We start from the raw sequence: 15,547 nt of genomic DNA on the forward strand, positions 1-15,547 counted from the left end.
GTCCTCCAGAATGGATGGTGTTGCGCAGAAACTGGAGGTCCATGAGGAGCGCTTGACGGAAGCGGAGCGACGCATCTCAACTACAGAGGACACGTCCACGGCCCACGAAGCGCGCCTAACCCGTATGGACAACATCCTGAGGGTGATAGCGGCGAAGAATGAGGAATTGGAGGCGAGGAGCAGGCGCAATAACATTCGCGTCACGGGGGTTCCGGAGTCCACCAACACTGGACGTATGGAGGACTATGTAGAGCGCATACTAATCACTGCAGTGGGTAAGGAGGCCTTTTCTAGTCAATTTATTGTCGAAAGGGCGCACCGCTCTCTGGGCCCGATTCCCATGCCGGGGGCGCAGCCGCGGCCTATCATCGCCCGGTTGCTTAACTACCGCGACCGAGACGCGGCGCTACGCGCAGCTCGGACAAACCGGAACCTGGTTTGTGACGGAGTACAGTTCTCCTTATACCCGGATTTCACGTCCATGGTGCAGGACCGGCGGAGGAAATTCTTGGATGTGAAAAGGAAGCTGAGGGACATGCAGGTGGATTACGCACTTCTGTACCCGGCGCGGCTCAGGGTGACCCATCAGGGCAAACAACATTTCTTTACAAACCCGCAGCACGCTGAGGACCATGCTAAGAAGCTCCGCACTGCTAGGAGGGACAGGCGATACGAGGGGGATGATGAGGCAGGTGGGAACCCTGCCGAGCAAGATGAGTCCTGATTGTGTCCTTGCGAACACTTGCTTGCTGGCTCCCTGTTGTTGTGCTGGTGCTGGATTCGGATTCTGTGACCTGCTCCCACCGGGGCAGGCCTGCCCTACCTGTTGGAACATGGATGGCTTCTTCATTGCATTGTAGACTTGCTGCGGAGGGGCGTCTGCGCTTGAACACTTTGCCCCGCTGCTGGAATTATTCTTGGATTGCGCAAGCGGATGGCAGTGCGGGAGGCGGTGTGGGCAGTAGCTGATATATGGACGGTTCACCTGGACTAATTTTTAACTTCTCCGGTTAGGGGGGCGGCGATGAGAGATGCTGGTTTGATGTACGGGCTTAAGCCTGCAGGGGTAATGTATGCCAAGCACCACCCCTTCTTCTCTGTCTTCCCCGTATGGTATATGCGGGTGGGAGGGGAGTGTTGGGGTGTTTGGGTGCGTACCTCTGACGCCCCCAGGTGGGGGTTCCCCACATGGTTTTTCTACGGTTCTAGAGCATGACGTCTGGGGTGGGGGGAGGGGTCATGGTACTGGCAAGTTTGGGTTGCTTCAGTGGGTGGGGGGAGGACTTGTTGTGCGGGGGTTGGGTTGCTGTGCGTGGAGGGAGGGGGGGTGTTTGACTGTTGGGATGGGCGTTGTTGACAGTGGAGGTGTTCTTGCGGATGACGTTTGTGGCATGTATGCAGGGACTGAAGTCAAGGTGTGTGTAAGCATGGATGCTCGAGTGATGCGACTGTTCTGTACAGCAGAGAGATTGGTACTTGGTACGTTCCGACTGAGGGCTGGAGCGTTGGACATGGGCCTATTTCAGGGATATGGTGATAACCATGGGTGATCACGCTTTGGCTACTGTCTCCATAATGTCCTGGAATGTTCGAGGCCTTAATGACCCCCGGAAATGCAGAAATGTAATTGCATATTTAGATAGGCATCGTGTGCAGATAGCGATGCTCCAGGAAACCCACCTCAGCCCACGTAGTGTTCCTAAGTTTGCAAGCAGATGGGCGAATGCGAGAGAGTTTTCCTCCTATTCCACCTACTCCAGGGGGACGGTTATTTTGATCAATAAAGGGTTGCCGTTCCAAAAGTTGGGAGTGCGGGCGGATAATGAAGGGAGATATGTGATCCTTTAGGGAAGGCTAGGCACTGATGTGATAATGCTTGTAAATTGTTATGCACCTAATGTCGACACACCTGGTTTTTTCTTGACGTTGTGGGGTCATGTACTGGAGGTCGAAGCCATGCACATAGTTTGGGTGGGGACTTCAACTTATCGCTACATCCTGGGACGGATAGATCAGATGGTAGTGGACAATACAACACGAAAGCCAGGGACACACTTCAGGGCATACTGACGGAGGCAGGACTATTGGATAACTGGAGGCACTTACACCCGGCAGTTAGGGAAGGTACCCACTTCACTGCACACGTGCGCTCATGGGCAAGGATCGACTACTGCTTTATCTCACGGGGCCTAGCTGGGGGGGTCGTTCAGGTGAAACATCTACCTCGTACCTACTCGGACCATTGCCCTGTACTGACCGTTCTGGAGATGCCTGGATATGCTAGAGTGCGTCCACCATGGCGGCTCTTCCCCTCGGCCCTGCTTGACCCTGTCTTTAAACAGGAACTTGGTGAGGAGATTGAAGCCTTCTTCCCTAGGAACAAGGGGTCTGTCGATAAGGTCGAAACGATTTGGGAAGCTTTTAAAGTGACTGTGAGAGGGGTCACAATCTCTAAGAGCTGTGGTATACTAAGGGAAATAGTGCGCACGTTGACTACGCTTGAAGCGGAGCTTAAGGCGCTAGAGGCAGAGATGGTCGGAAATCCTTGTCCTGACCTAGCGGTGAAATTCAGGGCCAAACTGTTGTCTTATGAGGAGGAAGCGGCCAGAGAGGTGAAATCCCGAGGCAAATACTGGACGGCTAGGCGCTATTGTGAGGGGGATCGGCCAGGAAAAGTTCTCGCGCCACTCACGAGGCACCAGCGCTTCGCCACCCATATCTTAGAAATCTCTGATGGCGAAGGCACGACCTACCAGGATTCTAAAGGAATTCAGGACACCTTCCTGCAGCACTACAAACGGCTGTATTCCACACAGCAGATAGGCGAGGTGGAGTTCGGGAATTTCCTAGATGACATAGCACTCTGCTGGCTGAGTGATGGCGACAGGGCATTCTTGGGATGCCCTTTCGAGCTGGATGAGATTCGGGAAGCGATCATGTCACTCAGTAATGGCAAAGCTGCGGGGCTGGACGGTCTACCGGCCGAATTCTATAAGTGCTACATTGACATCATGGCACCGGTACTAAAAGAGGTCTTTGAAGAGTCCCTAGAGGTGGGGATACTGCCGGGTTCTATGAGGGAGGTGGCGATCACTTCGCTTCTGAAGCCAGGGAAGAACCCGGTGGATACCGATGCCTATAGACCCCTATCGCTGCTAAACTGTGACGCGAAGATTCTGGCAAAAGTGCTTGCGACTAGGCTGTCCCTGCTTATGAATACCCTGGTGCTGCTGGATCAATCTGGATTTGTCCCAGGGAGGGCCACATCCCATAACCTCCGTACGCTGTTCTCCCTTATACCTACCATCTCGCCCGACCGGCCGGTCGCTGCTGTGTTTCTGGACGCCACCAAGGCGTTCAATTCGGTGGAGTGGGGTTATCTGTTGGCCATCTTGAGCAGAATGGGTTCCCCCCGGATATTCATCGCTTGGGTGACGCTGCTCTACACTTCTCCAGTCGCTAGGGTCGTCGTCAATGGTGTGCTCTCGGCACAGATGCCGATCACGCGGGGGACTAGGCAGGGATGCCCCCTGTCGCCCCTGCTCTTTGCCCTGGCAATTGAACCGCTGGATTGCAGGATCCGGCAATTACATAAGGCCAGCGCCTTTAACTGTAATCAACGGCAGATTGGTATTTCCCTCTATGCAGACGACATCACTTTGTATGTGTGGCACCCACAGGAACACCTCAACCCGCTTCTGAGAGAATTTGTGGCATTTGGTGGCATATCCGGAGTGCGCATCAATTGGAAGAAGTCGCAATTCTTCCCCCTCACGGCCTCAGTTACCCATTTTCCGCTAGACTACCCCTTGGAGTGGTGCAATTCTGACTTGAAATACTTGGGCATTGAAGTTTCGCTCAATAAGGACGACACAATCCGGCTGAATTATGGGGTGGCTATCTCACGATTGACCGACAACGTGACCCGCTGGTTGGCCCTCCCGCTCTCGATGGCGGGCAGAGCCTCCCTGATTAAAATGGTCATCCTCCCACGTTTCCTATACCTCTTTCAAAACATACCCTACTACCCGGGTGTCTACTTTTTCAAACGACTTCGATCTGAGTTGCTTCGCCTTTTCTGGGGCGGTAAACAGCCGCACCTTAGTTGGAATGTCTTGACGCAGCCATATGATAGGGGCGGATTCGATGTACCCGATCTGGAAGTGTACTACCTCAGTGCTCAGGCTCAGCATGCTTATCACTGGGTTAGCCCTGCTCCCTTTATGCCACAGGTGGCTGCTGAGGATTGGATCGTGCATCCACTTCCGCTCAAGGGCATGCTGATGGGACTTGTTGGGGATGTCGAGACGCCTGCTACCACTGTCACCTGTACTATTGACTCTTGGCTAAACTGCTGGGAGCCCCTATGCTCTATTCACCGGCAATGCCCCTTGCGTACCACCCGAAGCTATCGCTTTTAGTGGAAAAGGGATTTCGATCCATGTGTAACCGCGTACACCTTAATACCTGGGGTGACTTGTTTCAGGATGGACTGTTCCGTACCAAGGATCAGATATTTCGGACTACTCCCCCGACGCCTATGGAGGTGTTCTATTATATTAGACTCCGTCAGGGTATAAGGGACATACTCCCTAGCTTCCCGGAGGAACCGGGTACAGTACTGCCATTGCATATCTTGCTCGTATCGGATGGCAGGCACTTGGTGTCAAAATTGTATGCTGCTGTTTCCTGAGCAACGCCCAATAGTTCTGTCTAAGGCGCGAGCTGACTGGGACGCTGACCTAACTACTGCACTCACTGATGAGCAGTGGAGGTATTGCTGCTCGGTCACTGCCAAAGTCTCCTCCAGCTGTCGATTGAAAATTATTCACTATAAGTTCGTACAGAGATACTACTATACTCCAGTCAGGAAGCTGCGATTTCGCCTCTCAGAGGACGATAGATGTGCGAGATGCCGGGCGGAAGGCGCGGGTTTCCTTCATTTGGCCTGGAAGTGTGGAGCGATACAAGCATATTGGGAGCAGGTACATGCTGCGCTCCAAGTAATGATTGCTGGCCCACTTCCTATGGAACCGGTGGTGATGCTGCTGGGATATACCAGACATGTACCCAAGTCAGACCGTAGATTTGTTGATATCGCGTTGCTACTCGCTAAGAGGAGGATTGCTTGCAGATGGGGGAGGGGTAGGGCACCAAAATTTAAGGAATGGCTGGACGACCTCACGTATTGCCAGGACCAGCATGGCGTTTATGCTGAACTGTTACCTGCCCGCTGTACACCCAGTGACTTTTGGTCCCCCTTACAGGTGTACTGGATGTCTCAGACGACTCACAGCGACTCCTCTGGAGATGACGGGCCGATGCCGGGCCCGTGAGCGTGTAGGTGCTTTACACCACACTCGCCACACTACATCTCACACAATGGATGGGGCCTTGACCCGCCTTGATTGGGGTGGGATGGTGCGATTGTTCCCGGGGTGGTGTTGGGAAGGCTGGGACACTGGTGGTTCTTGTGACACTGCTTATGCGACAGGTCTTTCTAACCCTCCTTAACTTTGACACAATGAGCTGGTTGGGGCAAACGTATGCGCTGGATCCTGCAGTTGCACGTCGTTAAAGATGGCATCTGGGTTGTTGAGTGCTGTGCACCGCTTTAAGCTGTATTACATTCCGATTGCCCTTACACTGACCGTCTGCTGAGGTGATGAGCGGGGGTCGCGCTCTCTTGACGCGCATATGACACACTACTACACATGGTGACGCAGCTGGCTGACCGGTAGGGGCTGAGACACACATGGGTCGGAGGGTTCTGTGATATCTCTCCTCCTTGCTTGGCATTACACCTGTATACGAGGGTAAGGTGGTCTCCCCACTTCTTCCGCCCCTGACTGGATGGAGGGGGGTTCCCTTTTGATTGGCCTCCCACTGTAAGACATTGAGGGATGTGTTTGCATTGTACTAGCCCTTGTAATGATGATGCTTTTCCACTGCATGTACCATGAACATTGCTTTATTGGATTGTCGATGCTGTTACTGTCATGACTCTCTGTTGAACGCAACTAATAAAGGTTTAAAAAAAAAGAATTGTAAATATAACAATGGGGGTAACATATGTTTTTCAAATTCAATGTATGTGCCCTCAATGATAAAAAAAAAGGATATGCTGGCTAAGAACCTTTGCTACATGAAGATTGACTTAGTTTGTCTCATGTACCTAGCCTAGATCTGTATATGTAGCATGTATATGAATATATGTGTGCAGCCAAGAATCCCCAAAAAAAGAAGCAGCCCCCTCACTTGATGTTTGAGAATAAAGGGCCCTGCCTTTGCTTCGAGGATGATAGCCCGAAGGGATGTCAGACCACTGTGTGTCGAAGATTCAGCATAAAGGACCCTGTGTTTTGGAAGGAATTCTCCTCTAATTTGTAGGGGGTAGTGAGAGTCCTTTATACTAAAGTGGTCACTCCAAGGTTTCTTCTAGAATCAATATGTATTGAAAACAACTATAAATGTTTTGGAATCAATCATGAATGTCTTTCTAAACAAATGTGATCATGCACAGCTGGCTGTTGGACAGAAATTGCCCAATGGAATCCCTCGATGTAATGATGCCGGAACCTGACACAGTTTTGGTGCAACGAAGGGCTGATTACAGCTTTTTACCACTTTTATGCTTATAGAATCCTTACACAGCCCCTAATCTAAACCTTTCAGCATCAACTACCATTAAAACTCTTGTGTAACAAACATCTCTTTTTTTAATACAGCTTTTTGGGCTCTAAGTGGAGAAACGCACTGGGAGCAGCCTTTAAACGGAGAAGCTTGTCTTCTTGGATGCCCTGAAGATGCCTGGATACGGGCAAAATGCGTTGGCCGAATATACAGTTCTTCACAGAACATGAAACAAAGAGCATAAATATTAAATGCCTCTAGCTTCATCTGCTTTTTTGGGCAATTTTGCCTTTATTGAGCTATATACCATCTTTGTTGCCTCTCAGATCGTTGTATCATTTGCTGTTGGCCAAGGAGGAAAAAAGTGGTGACCCTTAGACAGGAGCAAGCTACTAGGTCAAAGGTCACATGTATAGAATCGTTATTGTCAAATGGATAGGACAATGTATGTAAAATGGGATATACATGACAGGACTATCCTAAAGGACATGACACCCTGAGTACATTGAAGTATTAACAGTAAAAAAGGGTGTGAAGCTACAGTGCCCCCTTAAGCCTAGTTGCACAAACATACCATGCCATTGCAGGGGTGAACATGGGGTCCCACAGAGGGCAAGTTATGGCAACGACCCCTACTTGTACAGGGAATAGCAAAGAGTGAATGGCGCTGTGTGACTGGCACCACCTTCCCCCGGCCTCTGCATGGCCTCCTGCCTTCCACAAGATACCAAGACAGCAGACACCATATGTGACAAATAGCCAAGCACCCAGGGTCCCCATGAAACAGGCCAGCATTCGTGGATTTACAGTAGACAAGATCCATGGGCATGGAATTGCCCAACCTAGATAATGAAACTCAAGCCATAGCACCACTAGTTAACCTCCACAAGGTTATCATTGTGTCAAGCTGGGCTTAATATTCCCGGCTAGTGGGTGAAGTTGAACTGCATATCATTTGTAAAAGTAGATTAATGTCCACCTGGCAGCTCGCCAAAGGTTTACACTGACCACATACGGACGTATTTGAGAATGCATGAACTGTAAGCGGCGCTGCTGTAATGCATTTACATGATGCATGCTCCTTTACCTTTCAGTATGAAAAAAAGCAATAAAGAACCACTTGGTAAAAAAAATAATGACTTCTACTTTTTTAATCATTGTTAATGCTGTAGCTACTTTTTTGAAGACCAATCTTTTTACAAAGTTTTTAAATTCCATGGCTATTCTTTGCACTACTTTTTTGACTGGATGGGTAGAATTTTTTTGTATTGGGAAAAAATGTATGTGTTATAAAAGAAATATCATTTTCAATATGAAAAAGCTCTTGACAGTGAGTTTTTTTATTTTCACTTGGAGATGTAAGCAGAATCTTTTTGCTACAAATCCAGACAAGACCCCGCTTTGAAGAAAATAGTCAGAGCAAGAGGATAATCCTCCTAAGAACTACATTATCGATGTGGTTACGGAGCACTGCCACAAAAGTGTTTCCTAAACCCCCCACATATGCCCTGACAAAAATTAAGAAACATCTAATCATAGTTTCCATTTTCCATGTATATCATTGGATAATGGTGTGACAAATGTGAGAAAGTATTTTCTAATAAAAAAAGATCAGAAATACACAGAATCCTTAGAGTTGTTACTCTGTTCAACATCAGTTCCAGCAGAAAAATCATCATTAACATCTATTCCAAAGGAACAAACAGACTCCTTCCCACAGTATAAAACTGGTCCAATTAAGAGGTATCTGTCAGAAAATTAAAAGAACCAGCTCTCCCTTTTCCTACTATTCAGTACTTAAGTATTTACGGTATAAAGCAGGAATATCGACGGGATAATATCGACTTGCTTAAATATCGAGGTAAGAATATCGACTTCCAAAAATATAGTTCTAGTAAATATCGTTGTTGTAAATATCGATTTTTTAGAATGACAAAAATATTGTCAAAATAAAATATTGTTGTATAGAATATCTTTAAGAAAAATATTGTTGTATATAATATCGACAAAATATTTGAATGTGTTATATAAGTGTCGAAAATTATGTTTTATGTTTAAATAATAATAATAAAATGTATATTATTATTATTATATGGATTAAAATGTTAAAAAAAATATAATAATAGTAAATATTTTAGGAGCGGGTTATTGGTATTATACGGGATAAGGGTGGGTAGTAATTTAAAAAAGTAGTGTAAATAATTTGTATAGAATAGTAAAAATATAGAATTTTTAAAAAAAATTTAATTTAGAATTGCGAAATTCGAAATTTTTATAAAAAATAAAAAATTATTAATCTAATTAAATGATTAAATTGTTTTAGTAGCGGGTTATTGGTATTATAGGGAATAAGGGTGGGTAGTATATTAAAATAAGTGATATTAAATGTAAATTTAAAGTAAAATAATTAAAAATTTAAAAACGAAAATAAAAATTCTTGGATTTAAATTTTATGTATTATATAATAATTTTGTGATTAAGTGTGTGATTAATTTAATAAAATGTTTTTTAAAAATTTAATTTCAATAAAAAAACGAAATTCGAAATTGCAATATATAAAATCTAAAATTTAAATTTAAAATTAGAAATTTAAGTTTTAAATTATATTAGAATAAGTTAATTGTGTAATATTGTATTTCTCTGTTTTTGTTATAATATATGCTAAGAAGGAATACAACAAAATTTATAAAACATTTTTGAAAAAAATTCTTTTTTTTTAATTTATGTTAAATAAAAATGTAAGTTCTAAATGTAAATTTGAATTTAGGAAAAAAAATGTTGTTATTGTTATTATAAAATTAGAATATTGTGTTATTGTAATGTAATAGTTTATTTTGTAGTATCATAGATAAGAGTTGTTAGTAATATATATAAAGTGATGTTTCTTTATTATAATATAATAAATGTCAATTTTTACTGTCCAGCACTTTACCTGACTTATGTTGGATTGGAGTTAGAATAGAAAATTATTATGGTTTACTATCCAGCACTTTCCCTGAGTAATGTTATATTTGGAGTTAGAATAGTAAATTATTATGGTTTACTGTCCAGCACTTTCCCTGATTTATGTTGGATTGGAGTTAGAATAGTAAATTATTATGGTTTTTTATCAAGCACTTTCCCTGACTTATGTTGGATTGGATTTAGAATAGTAAATTATTATGGTTTACTGTCCAGCACTTTCCCTGACTTATGTTGGATTGGAGTTAGAATAGTAAATTATTATGGTTTACTATCCAGCACTTTCCCTGAGTAATGGTATATTTGGAGTTAGAATAGTAAATTATTATGGTTTACTGTCCAGCACTTTCCCTGACTTATGTTGGATTGGAGTTAGAATAGTAAATTATTATGGTTTACTATCCAGCACTTTCCCTGAGTAATGTTATATTTGGAGTTAGAATAGAAAATGATTATGGTTTACTGTCCAGCACTTTCCCAGACTTATGTTGGATTGGAGTTAGAATAGTAAATTATTATGGTTTACTTTCCAGCACTTTCCCTGACTTATGTTGGATTGGAGTTAGAATAGTGAATGATTATGGTTTACTGTCCAGCACTTTCCCTGACTTATGTTGGATTGGAGTTAGAATATTAAATGATTATGGTTTACTATCCCGCACTTTCCCTGACTTATGTTGGATTGGAGTTAGAATAGTAATATATTATGGTTTACTGTCCAGCCCTTTCCCTGTCTTATGTTGGATTGGAATTAGAATAGTAATTTATTATGGTTTACTGTCAAGCACTTTCCCTGACTTATGTTGGATTGGAGTTAGAATAGTAAATTATTATGGTTTACTGTCCAGCACTTTCCCTGACTTATGTTGGATTGGAGTTAGAATAGTAAATTATTATGGTTTACTGTCCAGCACTTTCCCTGACTTATGTTGGATTGGAGTTAGAATAGTAAATTATTATGGTTTACTGTCCAGCACTTTCCCTGACTTATGTTGGATTGGAGTTAGAATAGTAAATTATTATGGTTTACTATCCAGCACTTTCCCTGAGTAATGTTATATTTGGAGTTAGAATAGTAAATTATTATGGTTTACTGTCCAGCACTTTCCCTGACTTATGTTGGATTGGAGTTAGAATAGTAAATTATTATGGTTTACTGTCCAGCACTTTTCCTTGACTTATGTTGGATTGGAGTTAGAATAGTAAATTATTATGGTTTACTATCCAGCACTTTCTCTGAGTAATGTTATATTTGGAGTTAGAATAGTAAATTATTATGGTTTACTGTCCAGCACTTTCCCAGACTCATGTTGGATTGGAGTTAGAATAGTAAATTATTATGGTTTAATGTCCAGCACTTTCCCTGTCTTATGTTGGATTGGAGTTAGAATAGTAAATTATTATGGTTTTGCTATCCAGCACTTTCCCTGAGTAATGTTATATCTGGAGTTAGAATAGTAAATTATTATGGTTTACTGTCCAGCACTTTCCCTGACCTATGTAGTATTGATGTTAAAATAGTGATTTATTGTTGCTTACTGTTAAGTATTTTTAATGAGTTATGTTTTATATATATTTTATTTTAAATCATTTTTTTTAATTAAATAACATAGTTATTAAAAATAAAATATTAAAAATTTATAATAATAATATTATATGTAATGTTGCAATATTATTTTTAAAAATAAACAAATATGAAATTTTTCAACATTTTTACATACATATCACAAGTTTCAACATTTATTAAGTACAATAGTAATATAGTTTTGTACACTAATTTTTTATTCATACTTTCATTTGTTGATGCAAACATTTACATAATTTTTAAACATATATTGCAATTATTTGTTTACATTTTACATTGCATTTTTAGTCATATATACATTGTTATATTACATTAATTACTATATTAATTTTTTTAATTTATTTATTAAAATTTAATATGTTAATTAATTTACATGTAATTGTTTTTTTCTAAAGTATGTACATAAAATAGTGCTTATTATAATACATTTCAAAAAAATATTTAACAATCAAAAACATATTTCTAATATACAATAATTAATTAATATATAATTATATTAAAAATATTATTGTATATTTTACATTAATCATATGTTTCTTCAGAATAATAAGAAATTATTAGTAAACATGGAAAAAAAATGCTATTTATCACAATTTTTTATTTTTTAGAATGGGGATTTAGTCCTATTTTTGTTTTTATTCTGCTGCCATTTTGTTTTTGGAACTTCACTTTTTAGTCTATCGACATCGTTGTTTGGGTCATTTCAGAAAACGGAACCTCGCGGTTGGGAGCTGCTTCGTGTTGGTGAAGGTAAGTTTATTTTACATTAATTTTAACTACATTTTAAGATATTATAGAGCTAGTTGTAGTGTGTACGTGCCGATATGTGTTGTGATTTACAGTTTATGTGAAAAGTATGTGTTATTTAAGGTCGTTATTGCTAACGTACTTTGTTATGTATTTCTTATGAAAATAAGGTTTATGTATTGCATTAATGAATTAGTTCAGGTGTTTTCCTATGTTTTATATGTTATGTTTTGGCTTTGTGTCTTTCGTATTTATTGTGGGTGGGTTTTGTTTGTATTTATTTACAGGTGTTCGATTTGGTGAGCAGATGGATTTTATCTAGTTTTTTTTATAAAATACAGGTAAATGTTTAACTACATTTCCTGATTTTTCGGGATTTTGGAGCTTTTTTTTTCGTGATTAATTTTCGGGTTTTTTATTGTTCCGTTCTCCAGAGGATTGCGACGTGGGACCCTGTGGATTGATTTTGGTTCTATTTGTGTGGAAACAATCTTCTTGGAATATATTCTACAGCTGCAGAACCGTAAGTTATTTTTATTTTTTACTTTGGGGTGGATTGTGCTATATTCTACAATTTTGTTTAATGTTGTTTTATTATGTCTTGTAATAATAGATTACATTTATTTTTAAATGACATAATTTAGCTACATTGAAAAAAAAGGTTTGCTTTATTTATTATTTGAAAAGTTTTTATGTATTGCTTGTTAAAGGATGGATTTTGCTATTAGGTCTAAGTATTCAAGACCTTCGATACTTGGGTACATTCTGGTTTTTGCTGTAGGTATTCGTACATATTTAATGTTTGTTTACTTAGTTTAGGGCCGATTTTAGATAGAGATTGCTCTATTCTGAGTTCTTGGTAGCTTTGTTCTTTTTTGATGCTTTGGATTAGTTTATGAAGTGTGGGTTGTGTTCTTCCTAATGTGGCTTGGAAGGCATTATGCCATCCTTCGACCGCGTTGTTAGTTTTGGCTTTCTGTGCTATAGTACTAGCATACACATTCCTCCATGGAATTTGAAATTTAGGTTGTCTGAGGTGGCCAGAACGATGTATTCTTCCCACCCAGGTATCTTCAAAATAGTCTAAGAAGGGAGTTAATTTTTTCTCATTGGTGCGGTAGAAAGGGCTGTCAAGTAGTAAATTGTAATAGTTAGCAACTTCTGTTGTTGGCACATATGCCAATGCAATTAACTTTTTTATCTGATAAGCAAAGTTACTGTTTGTTGAATATTCAATGCTTAAAGTAGATTTTTGTAAGTGCCTCCATATACTTTGGTTGTAGTGATAATAACACCCTTGTATTGAGGTGTGAGGATATATTTTAAGGATAGCTTTGTGGAGAAGTGTGGCTCAATGCTTAGAGCGGCAGACCTTGATGCAGAACGCTGGCCAGGGACCAGGGTTCAATTCCCGCCTCGGCGGGTTTCGGGCTTAAATTCCTCTGACCGGATATTCTTGCCTCAGTGCCGATTCTAAGCATGGGTCCCACGCTGCAACTCTGGGCAATAGCTTGCTTAGTCTCCACAAAGGCCCCCTGATACACAAGGGATGCCTGGTTTCACCATGGGATGCCCAGGAGTGGACACCCCACAAGGAAAAGCCAGGAGGGGTTCCCTTGTGGTAGGAGTACAAGCGCCGGGATGCCTCTGGGTCACTGTTCGCGCTATACAAATACGCCACATTTACATTTACATTTGAATCATGGCTATTTCAAAGTCAATTGTGATTCTTTGTGGATAGTAAATATTTGTAAAATCTTTAATAGTTGTTAAAATTTCTATGTAGGTAGCATTTGTTATATTTGGCAGCAGTGTATACATTAAAGGGATATTTGTTTCTTGGTATTCACCATGGACGGTGTAAAGGTGATAGAAAGGTTTGGGACATACTTTAAAAGTTCCGTCCATCATCCAGGTTTCACACGATTTTAGTTTTTGCAAATTGCTATTTGTTGCAAAAAGTAAAATTCTTTTGTCATGACTGTGGTTATCATACATTAAGAATTTATCTTCATTGTGTGTAATAGTATATTCAGGATATATTTTTATGTCTTGAAAAGTTTCAGGTGCTACTGGAGTTGGATCAGAAGCTCGTTTTGTTTTAGCTATTAATCTTTTCAAGTTGGGGATTGAAGGTAATTGTCCTGTTACATGTTCTGGCACTTTGCCTAAAACATTTTTCAAAATACTAGTGCTTGTTTCTTGTGAGCCTGTACTAGCATCTCTCAATGTCTCTAGTGCTTCTCTTACTTCGACTTCTGTTTCATTGGGTGGGTGGTTATGCGCACGTACATTTACAACATTGTTATCAACAGTAGTTGCTCTACCATAGCATGCACTTGAGTAATATTTACTACTTTTCCAATGGGTTTTATTCCCTTTGATTCTTTCTTGGGTGTAGGTGTAACCCATGTAGCTTAGCATTATTTTCCCTTTTTGAGAAGTAATAAAAGTAGCTCCAGTTGCCATGTCTAAGGTAGATCTGTGAAGACATATATATGTATTTTTAGTAAAAGTGATAAACATTTCTTGAGATGTGTATATGAAAATGAAAAAGTGCAAAAACGTACTTACAATGTTGTTTTCCTGATAATTATATGATTTTTGTTCTTCTATCTTGAGTTTCTCTCTTTAATGTTCTGTAGTTGTGGTAAAGAATAATACAAAAAATGATTTAGTTTTATAGTTGTTTGTTTTTACTTTCAGATTTTTAATAGACACAGTGGGTATACTTACTTAATGTATTAGAAGATGTTGTTAGTGTAGTTGTAGTTTGGTAGATGGAGTTTGTATATTCTGTAAAAGAAAGTTAATTTGTGTTATTTATTGTATTAGGATAATAGTAGTTAATAACATATGAAGTATTTTGCAACTTTACTTTGCTACTTTTAAAAATATTTTAAAGATTTCTAAGTAGACATGGATAAGGCAGTTCATAATTTTATTTACTTATTAACTTGTGGTGGTTGTTGATAGGATGTTGTAGTTATATTTTAACCAAAAAGAAGACCATGTTTTTAGTTTAGGGAGTTTAGGTAGTTTTCGACAGGTTTGAATGATACATGAAATGGGACTTCACTTACTTGAGTTGTAGTATGCAGTGTTGTAGTCGTTGTAGTAGGTGTGTATTCTCTTCTCTTCAGCAAGGTAACTGTTTTTCTCCAAGTTTGGCCCAAAAAAGGTAAATTAAGTTAAGTCTGTAATTGTATTTATAGCAGTGAGTTAATTAATGGTAGCATTTGATTGGTTCAATTAAATATATTTTAAATTCATTGGCTGAGGGCATTATTTTTAATTTAAAAGCCGTTATTTTGTAAGAGTTTGTTGCATCAATAATTGTTTTCGAATTTATATTACAAAATGTATTATATGTGTTTTATTTTAATGGAAAATAATTATTAAAATGGTAAAATTAGTGAAATGTGATTTAAAGTTATCCAATAAGAGTGTATGATAGTGTTTGTTAACGTTTGTATTACTAAAGTATTTTATTATTATATATAAATAAATAATAGATATTGTATATACATATATGTGCGATAAGGATTTTTTTACATTAAATAAGTATGAAAAAGTGATTAATTCAAAGGTATTGTGTATATTTGGATGTTAAGAAATGGG

This window comes from Lissotriton vulgaris, chromosome 11, assembly GCF_964263255.1.
Source record: "Lissotriton vulgaris chromosome 11, aLisVul1.2, whole genome shotgun sequence".
Taxonomy (NCBI): Eukaryota; Metazoa; Chordata; class Amphibia; order Caudata; family Salamandridae; genus Lissotriton; species Lissotriton vulgaris.